This window comes from Mycteria americana, chromosome 11 (genome assembly GCF_035582795.1).
Source record: "Mycteria americana isolate JAX WOST 10 ecotype Jacksonville Zoo and Gardens chromosome 11, USCA_MyAme_1.0, whole genome shotgun sequence".
Lineage (NCBI taxonomy): Eukaryota > Metazoa > Chordata > Aves > Ciconiiformes > Ciconiidae > Mycteria > Mycteria americana.
In genome coordinates, this window is record NC_134375.1 from 21,965,564 (window position 1) to 21,975,271 (window position 9,708).

At 42.2% G+C, this 9,708-nt stretch overlaps 1 long non-coding RNA gene across 1 annotated transcript; it reads left to right on the top strand.

Moving 5' to 3' along the window:
• Window positions 1-586: 586 nt before the first annotated feature.
• Window positions 587-2,602, top strand: LOC142415537 (uncharacterized). The gene is made up of 3 exons (XR_012777443.1): window positions 587-629; window positions 949-1,090; window positions 1,963-2,602. It is a non-coding gene; the product is annotated as an uncharacterized LOC142415537 (long non-coding RNA).
• The last annotated feature ends 7,106 nt before the right edge of the window (window positions 2,603-9,708 follow it).

Sequence of the window (9,708 nt, forward strand, 5' to 3'; positions counted from 1 at the left end):
TTATCCTTCTTGGGAGCTGTGTTTCTCCTGCTCCTTAGTTTGCGTTGATTGTAAAGTTAAATCACAACATGCTGTGGAACAGCCTTCATTACATTTTTCTCCTTAAAAGGAAGAGATGGTTGCAGGGATGTTTTTATGAAGAACCTGGTCTAAAGTAACACAGGAGAATGAAACCAACTTCCCTGCCTTTGAAGCCTCATCAGAGGTGAATGTATGAAATCTGTGAACCTTAAGGGTTGTACTATGGTGGGAGTATTGGCCATCCTTTAAAAGTGTTCCTTTTTACTGCTTTTTCCTAAATGTTTCTCAAAGTAGAGGGAGGGCTGTGTCTGCTTACCCATACTGTGCAAGTTATCCAAGCATTTGTAAATTGGAAATACTGTAGCCTGGAACATTGGTTTCAGCTGGTGAGTAGATTCTTTCCCAGTCCATGTCCTTCTAGCTTTGCTGTGCAGCTGATGTCTAATGTAAGTTAACAATCTCTCCTTTTGGTAGTGCAGACAGATGCAAGATAAACGTCTGACATTTCTGCAATTTCCTTTGCTTCTGACTCTAGTTCTACTTGTTCATTCTTCAGAGGACAGATCACTTCCTTCAACAGTTGTCTATTATATACAGTACATACCAATGTAAGAAGAATGTTTAAGCATTCAAGATGTTTTGTAGCTGTCCATGCTTATTTTGTTTGTATGCCTCTAACAAACTGGATTAATTTTACCCCACTTCTTTTTCATTTTTTGCATGTAGTGGCTGACTGTGCATGTGGAAATGCTTGAGGATGGGTGAAGGGAACTATCATCTCCTTTTTGTTGCACATGAAGGAGAAACAGCCATGAGACTTAATCTGGATAAGAAAAAAGTGAAAACACTAGAACTACATCCTCTGCTCATGACACATAGCAAGTTCCCCTTTGTTTTGACCCACGTTACATTTTTGCTTGGTAATAGGAAGTTTGTCATCAAAATATCAGCAGATGCAATTGGGACACTTCTGAAATCCTCTAGAATTCCTAAACCCTTCTCAGCTGGGCAAAGCACATATATTGCTGATGATACCAGAACATCTGATTTCTCCTGGGAATAAATGAAGGTAATGCTTCTGCTCCTTTTATTTCATCTGTTAGTCAGCTTTGATTATGTTGACTACAAAGGGCTCTCCAGGACACCATGGTAGAAATGAATGAAGTTTTGTTTGGAAGGTCATTGTTCTTAATAAGTTCTTAAAGGTAAATTGTCTGCCTAACCCACTGACTCCTTTAAGGCATTACTGAGAGACAGTTCGAGTCTCTTAGCATGGATACAAGGCCAGTAGAAAAGGGCATAAAAGCCTTGAACCCTGTTATGCAAACACAACAAGTGCAATGGAAGGATAACCCTGATATCTTTCCAGCACCTAGTTAATGGTAAACTGGCTCATGCTTCATCTAGATAAAGTTGACACGATCTGGTGGACTTGGAAGAGGCAAGTAGAACATCAAGGAGGATGATCTCTCTGCTCCAGACAAAGGGAGTGCACTGGATTTCAGTTGCTTTCAGGAGGCCTCAACAGCTGGATATCAGCATCTGGCCCAGATTTTTCTCTCTGCTGGGGATCTCCTCCTCTTACCCATGTCTCTGTTTTCATTAATGCTTTGAATGGGAAGTGATGCAAAGCACATATGAGCAACAAAATCTCAAAAGCTGTTCTGACGTCAGAGCTTTCCAGGAGTATTTCCAATCTTAACTTAAAAATACTTTAGGATCTTTCTCTCCTTGTTGCACATTTAGTGTAAGTGTAATCATCCATGCTGAGAAACCTTGTATGCAACCTCCCATATAGTGGTTTTAACGTAGGTTTCTGAAGCAATATGACTTAGGCACTTGCCTTTGTGTCAGGCTTCATCCTCCTGCTAGGACCTTTTGGTTGATTTCAGCTACGCTGGACAGAGAGGTAGTAATTTGTTGTCTTTTTATTTGCTTCAGAGAAAAGCAAGCAGCTACGAGAAAAAGAGAAAGCAAAGTCTGTGGCACCTCTGAAAACGTGTCGGAGAAGATATTATGAGAGAAACCAGAGAAGCTATGTGTTGTAAATGATTAAGTGACACCAAGTGATACACCATCAGGATTCAATGCTATAGAAGACTGTTCATGGCTTGTTCCAGAGATTATGGAAGTGCTTGCCAGACTCTTGAAAATGTTTGCTTTCTTGGGTAGCCTGGGCTTAGATTTGATTGCCTTCTGCAAAGGTTACCTTTCTTCGCAGATGCTTTGCAAGGCTGAATTTTGGATAATGCAATGGAGGACAGAGACTAAAAGGCAACTTAAGCTGATGAGTTAAAGAGCTTTTGTGTTCCACAAGAGTTGTTTTGTTGTGACTTGGATGGATTTCTGTATAATATGAATAATTCTTAGGATATTTTTGTTTTGCCTTTTTTTTAACCTGTAACTAGTAGTTCATAGATCCTTAGAGAGGTACCTAACAAGCTGGAAAAAACATCAGAATGAAACAAAAAGAAAAGAGAAGTGGAAAGGTTGCGTGCATCCTTGATGTATAATGGGGTGATATTTCAGTTGCAATACAAATGATTTATTTACCGTGGAGTCATTTTGTACTGATAATAAAAAGCACGTTTCCTCTTGGAACAATCCATTGCTGTTTGCAGATCAAAACCATTCATTCATGGAGCTCTTCATACAGTCCCTTGCCCCTGTCTCATGTGTGAGCATCACCAGGTGCCAAATGCAATCAACACAAATTCTGCTCTTGATCACAGTGGTATCAGCCTTGCCCAGAGGAGAACTTGGCTGTTAGACCTTGTGTCACTTTTTAAGAAAAATAATATTGACTCACGTTATTTCAAAATCATTGTTTATAGCCAGCAAATTTTAAATCAAAACAATCAGGCACGTTTTCCTTTTACGCTCATTGCTAAATAAGCCATGGAAAAGGTTTCTGTTTGCAGAACTGCCTTTTTTTTTTTTCCCCAGGATTATTACGTTTCACGTGTTCTAGTTCATCCCAAGATCGTGCTATTGTTCTCTTCAAAGTTTCCTAGGCCATTAATCTCTCTCTGTTGTTTCCATTTGGCCTCAGGATAGGTCAGCTGAAAATTGCATTGCTGGAGAATATTCTGGTCTTGAGAACACAAGAAAAGGAGTGAGGAGAGCCTGCAAATACTGTCAGCTCTTCATTCAGAGTGTACAACTAAGTAAACCCATAAAGGCTGTGTTACTAAATCCTTTATCTCTTCGAGGCCAGCAGAATATACTAGGCATCGGGCACCATGTTCAACAACAGCTCCTATTCTCTTGTTTAAAAAAATTAGTCTTTTCACATCGTATTTCCATGCTGCTCTATTTTTCTCCTTTGTCTTTAACTATCCACCAGGGTCCACTATATTGGATATGACAGTTCAAAATGTGTATTTAAGGCTTGGTGACACACAGCTAACGCTGGGGCCACAAAGGAACAGTTATGGCAATTGAACCGTGTGAGCCGGTAGTGTTGCAGATCCATCAGTCTTTCCATCGTGACTCCTCCTTGCTCCCAGAGGATTTATAGGCGCGTTTTTGAGAGGACTCCAGTAACTAAAATAAAGATGTATTTGTCTCCACAGAAATGTTGCAGCCACATATGTGGCTATTTGGAGAAAACAAAAAAAAAAAAATTGAAGCCCTATCAAACTCACACTGTAGTGGCTCTACTAATGGATTTGCAAAGTCTTGTCTTAAAGCACATAACTCTTTACCTGTTTTTACATCTGTGTTTACTGTTTCTGACTGACATATGGGACAAATTAAAGTGTTTCAAGCAAGGGCATGTACTCTTTAGGACAGGAAAGGCTAATTTGGCTACTTTCTGAATAAGTATGCAATACAGTCTTTCATTGTTCAGTTTTCTTTCTTTACGTCTCCTAAGCCCTCTGCTTCATTCAAGGCACAGGATGGTTATACTCTGGAGCAGAATTTGTGTTGGGCAGAGAGGCAGGAGCATGTTGTGAGCTGGAACAAGGCCAAGGGGTACAGATGATACGGGAGGGTGCCCTTATGAAGGCAGCTGAATAGCACCTTGCTGTGCTGGAGTCTATGCCAGACTTTACCCCCAAAAGTCTTGTGTGTCATTAGGGAAGTTATTTGAGCCAAATTTCTTGTGGATGGCCACTAATGGTGTGTTCCTCACTTCATGGGTTGGTCAGTTCAGGGTGCTGGTGCTGGACTGGCAGTTACAGCCCCAAACAAAGGCCGGAGGAGCTGTAATTTTTACATTTGGACACTCCATCCAGAAGATCTTTGGCTGCAAGTTGAGTGAGCTGTGCCCACATCCTGAGCTGGCTTGATGATGCATTGCCATGTTACAACAGGACTGAGCCTGTGCTAATAAACCCTGTCTCTCAGCAGGGACTGTGTCCTGTTAGCAGATAGATTTCAGTTGTCAGGGAATGAAGGGGCCCTATGAAAAGGACATCAGCTGAGGACAAATGCTTAAACCTTCCTGTTAACTGATGTGGTCTAGGGAGGAAGGACACGGGCTCACTTCTGGGGTGTATGAGTGGCTCCCCATGGAAGGAAGCTCTTGGTGGGTGAAGTTGCCAAAATGTCGAGTGCCCAAAAGGTGCTGGGTTCCAGCCATTCCCTACACACAGGCCTCCTGAGAAAAGGGCTCATGGGACCATGTGATAGCAAACTAATTTCTTTTGTATGTGTACAAGGCAACCAAGTTCGATTTACACAACCAACTTTGCCACCTCAGCATAACATTGTTTTGGTTTTTTTGAGGAAAAAAACCTCCCACCTATTTATTGGTGAACATAGTAGAAAGCTCATGTTTTCCACGTCCAGTGCAGCAGGTGCATATCTGAAGGCAGTATGCACAGGGACTGGTCAAGTGCCTGGTCCCAACACTGTTCGCTGGCAGCTGGAAAGGAGGTCTGCTGAAGTATGTGGGTCAAATGTGCCCTCTTGAGTCTGGAAGCTTAATGAGGAGAGCATGGGACTGCTAGAGCTAAGGGACATTTCCCTTTCATTTTGAATCAGAGGCCTGTGATTTGGGAGACTGAAGTCTAACGTTCAGACTGTGGTGCTGGGTTTATATAGTTAAATCTTGTTTTTAAGCCGCCCCACCCCCATATGTATATATATATTTGGCCTTCATCTTTATTTAGGTACTGATCTCCAAGAAAAACCATAGTTATCTGCTGACTGGGAACTCTTGGTCCCGCAGCTGAAAGCGCCTCTTTCCTAGGGGAAAGAGGACGCCTGATTAGCTCTTTTAACTTTAGTTGTTATGCCCAGACTGCCAAGAAATGTACTTGTGAGGGAGGCCTACTACATGCTCCCTGGTTGCAGCCTCAGGCTATAGCCTCCTGTTACATCATCCCCAAACACTAAGCGTGTGCCTCTCCCATGCAAGACCTCATGTGTGGGTTTGCATCTGTTCCAGGTCAGACACGCACCCCCTCTCACATGACTCTCTATTCAGGGTTGATATCAGTGTTAGAGGGAGGAAATTCAGGGAAACGTGCATTGGTGGAACTCATCTGGACTGCCCAGAGTGAAGTGGAGATTGAGGCTGCAGACCGTGACTAAGAAGTGGCTGCGTCCAATAGAAAGGGGAAAATCTAAAATGTTATTCCCCATCTTCCTGTCCATGGCCGTTCATAAAGCTGGCACTATCTTAAGGATAACTCCAAATTTTACTCCAACCCTTAAACCAGAAACCCCTTATAGTTAGAAGGGGCATAACAGAACACTTAGGCAGACGTTCCACATCTGCTCTCCTCTTCTACAAACCCTTTCCACTGCAGAGTTTGATTTATGATCTATGTAGAAATCCTCATTTGAATCCTAATCTAGCATTTAACTATGCAGTATGTATTTGTTCATAGCTCTTTCTAGGAAGGATCAGTCTCATTTAGCATCCAACAATCTTTCTTTGTTAGAAAAGTACTCAAGTCATCTGGATTTCAGCTGTTGTTGGTTTTTTTTTTTTCCCCAAATTATTGGAGACATAGCTATCTCCAGAAAAACAGAACGTATTGGCTGTACAGAGAGTCCATTGTACTGTCCAATCAAAGAGAAACCACCACCATGTGAAATGAAACATGGCCTGCGGAAGGCATGAATCTGGTATACGCTGGTGTTTGCAAACTTGCTCTTGATCTTCTGGAGCAGATGCGGTCTGTAAGTCAGCTAATGATGAATTAGGGTCAGCTCACTAATACATTTTGAAGTAAGATAATAGTATTTTGGAAGGGTAGTGTGATTTGATTTGTGACAAACAGTACAGGTATTCCTTTCTTGGGTTTTTTTGTTTGTTTTTTTTTTTTGTGGGGATGTCCCCTCTGGATAGGTAGTATGCATCTATGAGTTTGTAACTGATTACTATGTACTTACAGAGTTCCAAAGAAATCAGGAAGGAAATGTGAAACAATAGATGAGATAAGCAGCATCGTTGCTTGTGTACGGTAACTGGGTTAAATAGCTGGGAAGAAGAAACTTCTTCGCTTTAGTCCTGGTAAAATTGGTTTGCCTAAATTGAAAAGCAAGAAATGAAGCACTAAACTGTTTTATAACCTAGCCTAGAAAAGGAAGGGGGTAGTGCAGTGGGTCCAGCTGTTGGTGAGGCTGATGGACCGATACACCCTCTGACAAAAACACCAGAAAAACATGGGCTCACAGACCCTCAGAGTGCAAGCAAGGCAGGCTGGAGGTGGTGTCCGTGGGTGCAAAGGGGAGATTAAGAGAGATGAAAGAGTAAAACCTGAGTGTTGGGGTTTTTATTGTTTTCACTTACTGACCTAAGTGCTCTGTACCATTGGGAGAAAGGATAAATGCTTCTGTTGAGGGAAAAATCTGGTTTTGGGACAACTGATATTCTTCCTGTGTGTCAAAGGGCCAGAGGCCTTATGGCTACCACACCTATGGGTCCATAGTGCTCACGTGTTCAAGAATGGTGGACGTAGCAGCCTCCGGGGCCCTTTCTAATAGTGAGGTGCAGAAAGTTTGGCATGTTGTCTAGGAGGGTCACTTGAGGGGTCTAAAACAGGTCTGAGGCACTTTTTGGTTTCTCTTGAAGACAACCTCTGAGAAGCAAGTGTTGTGCATACAAGAAAGCTCCTATGATAGATATGGTTACCAAAGGTTACAGCGAGGTGGCTGACTCAGTGTGGTTGAGTAGGAAGAAAAAATAGAGCAAGAAGTGAGCTTTGACTTTGTTCAGGAAAAATCTATTGTCCTGTACAGCAGTGAAATTTGATGGATATGGAAGGTGCAAAACAGAACTGGATAGGAACAACTTGAGCGTTACGAGTTTCATCATGGTGCTGTGAGCTGCATGTCTTCTGGTGTGCTGCTGCTTTCGTGTGGAATAGGCTCTCTTTTGGGGCCCCTTCAGTTAATTAATGGCATTCAGAACCAAGTCTGCAAAAAAGCTACAGCCAACAGAATATATCTGTTCAGACTGTTTTCCTGGAATGTCCCTAAACAAAAGCTAATTCCCTGGAGGGAAATGCTTTAGTGTCCTTTTGCTCGGAAATCATCAGATTTCAGTCCATTCTGAAAACCCGTAACTGTAATAAAGTGATTCTTTCCAAAAGATACTTGGGTTGTTTTCCACCCTGCTCAATGAAATCCATATTCCATGGCACTGACTGTAAGTGAATGGTTTGAAGATAAATGAATGTCATGTCATGAATGTGTTTTTACTTTGTCATGGGGAGACACCAGCCAATTAAATTCTGAAACAAGGGGTTTTTTATTTATTTTCTTATTTTAAAAAAAATCTGATAATTCTATGGAAAAAATGGCATTTTTAACACTGATTTGGTTATTACTGTAGTAGTCTGAGGTAGGAAAGGAAGGTAGGGACAGAACTTCAGTTTTATTTCCAGTTGAGACTTTCGAGAGTCTAAGCTTCTCTCAGTTTATTCATAATTTAGCAACAATTTGGATTCATTTAATAAGATGCTTACATTGCTTGCAAAGAAGTGCAAATATTTCTTTAAATGAGATGGTACGGTGTGTGTGCGTGTGTACGCGTGAATGTCTAGTTTCTAATTTGTGCATCCCACCCCAGTCACCGGAACTGGGATGGAGATTCAGGATTATTAATTACAATGCTCCTTGCTAGTGTACTGAAGGGCTGCTTTACAAGATCCTGTCCCTGTCATCTGAAAGAGAGGAAATGGAGAGGAAATGGTAGAACCCATTCAGAACCAAATAAATATCACTGTAAAATGTGCTTTGAGTCACACGCTTCCTGTGGGCACTGCAGAGGCAGTGAGCCTGGATGGAGAGTGTTGAAAGAGATGGCTTTGTTCAAGAGTACTGCTATGTGGGAAATGTTAGATTAAAGGGGAACAACAGAACAGAACCACTTGAGAAATGTGTCTGCTGAATGAGGAAGAAAGAGTCCCCAAGGCAGGTTGTGGGCTTGTTCTCAGTGCTCGTCTCGGGCTACGATGGACATCTGTGTAAGTTGCTGAGACAAGTTGCCTGGCTGGTGGTAGCAGCAGCTGCACTGGGAGCTGGAGGGAGACTGAAAAACCACATAGCTGCTACCACATCACATGGCAAAGGCTGACGTGCTAATCAGCAGGTAGGGGCTTGGGAATGAGCTGTGGCCCCCCCAAGGTTCCCCTCCCTCATACCTGGCCTGACGCAGTTTCCTTTTTGCTCTGAGCTGTGGCAGAGAGGGCAAGAGTGGAGAGGAAGAGGAGACCTTGTCCCTTCTCTCTGAACTCCAAGATACATTCAAGGGCTTTGTAGAATCAAGGTATTGAAACAATATTTAAGTTCAGCTCCAAGAGCTGAACCTACTGCACCTTTTTCCTTTACCCACAGTAGATTGCTGTGGGATGCGAGTAATGCAAATCCCTGCATAGGTGTGATGGCCAGTGGTTCTGAGATCTTAATCTAGAGGTGCAAGGATATAAACTGGAGGCAATTTAAAACAGTAAGATTAAATCCTCTGTTCCTCTCTGAAAAGTGGAACTTTTATATATTTGGCTTTCCTATTCCCCTTTGCTCTCACAGATCCAGCCTTGCTAAGGCACCCTCAGGATGAGAACAGTTCCTTACCCTGGGTGCAGTTCAGCTCAAACTGGAAGTCCCAAATGAGATGGCTTTTTGTTCCATTTCTTCTAACCTGAATCAGTCATGAATACTCTGAGCAACCACTTAATCAGAGGCTCCTTTGCAGTTTCTAAGGATTGTCTTCCAGATTTAGCATGTTTCCAAATTGTTTCCTACTCTTCTGTTCTTGGTGCTGGATCATCTGCCAGCTTTGTCAGCCAGGATGAAATGTGGATAGTGGACTCTAAGGCATTTTCATCCAAAACTTTCAGATAATTACAAAGTAATAAGTAGATAATTTTCACCATCCTTGGAGAGTTAAGTTTTTACAATTGCTGGCCAGGCTTTTTGACGCAACAAATTCAGAAAAGAAAAACAAGTTTCCTCATGCTGAGGAAGGAAAATCTCTCTCTAGTTTTTGATGGCTAACCGGTCTTGAATAAGAACTGTGTCTGACAAGCATTCAGATATAGCAGTCGTGTACAAGCTACATGTTGTTCAGTTTGTAACTCTACAAATCAGGACTCTGAAGAAACTGCTAACAGCTTCCCGGATTTCATTCGGCAGCAAAATTGGAAGATGAGGAGGTAATTTAATGGCAAACCCCTTTCTTAGCAGCTTGAGGGCTCCCTTTTGAATTGGATCCTGGAAATAGTT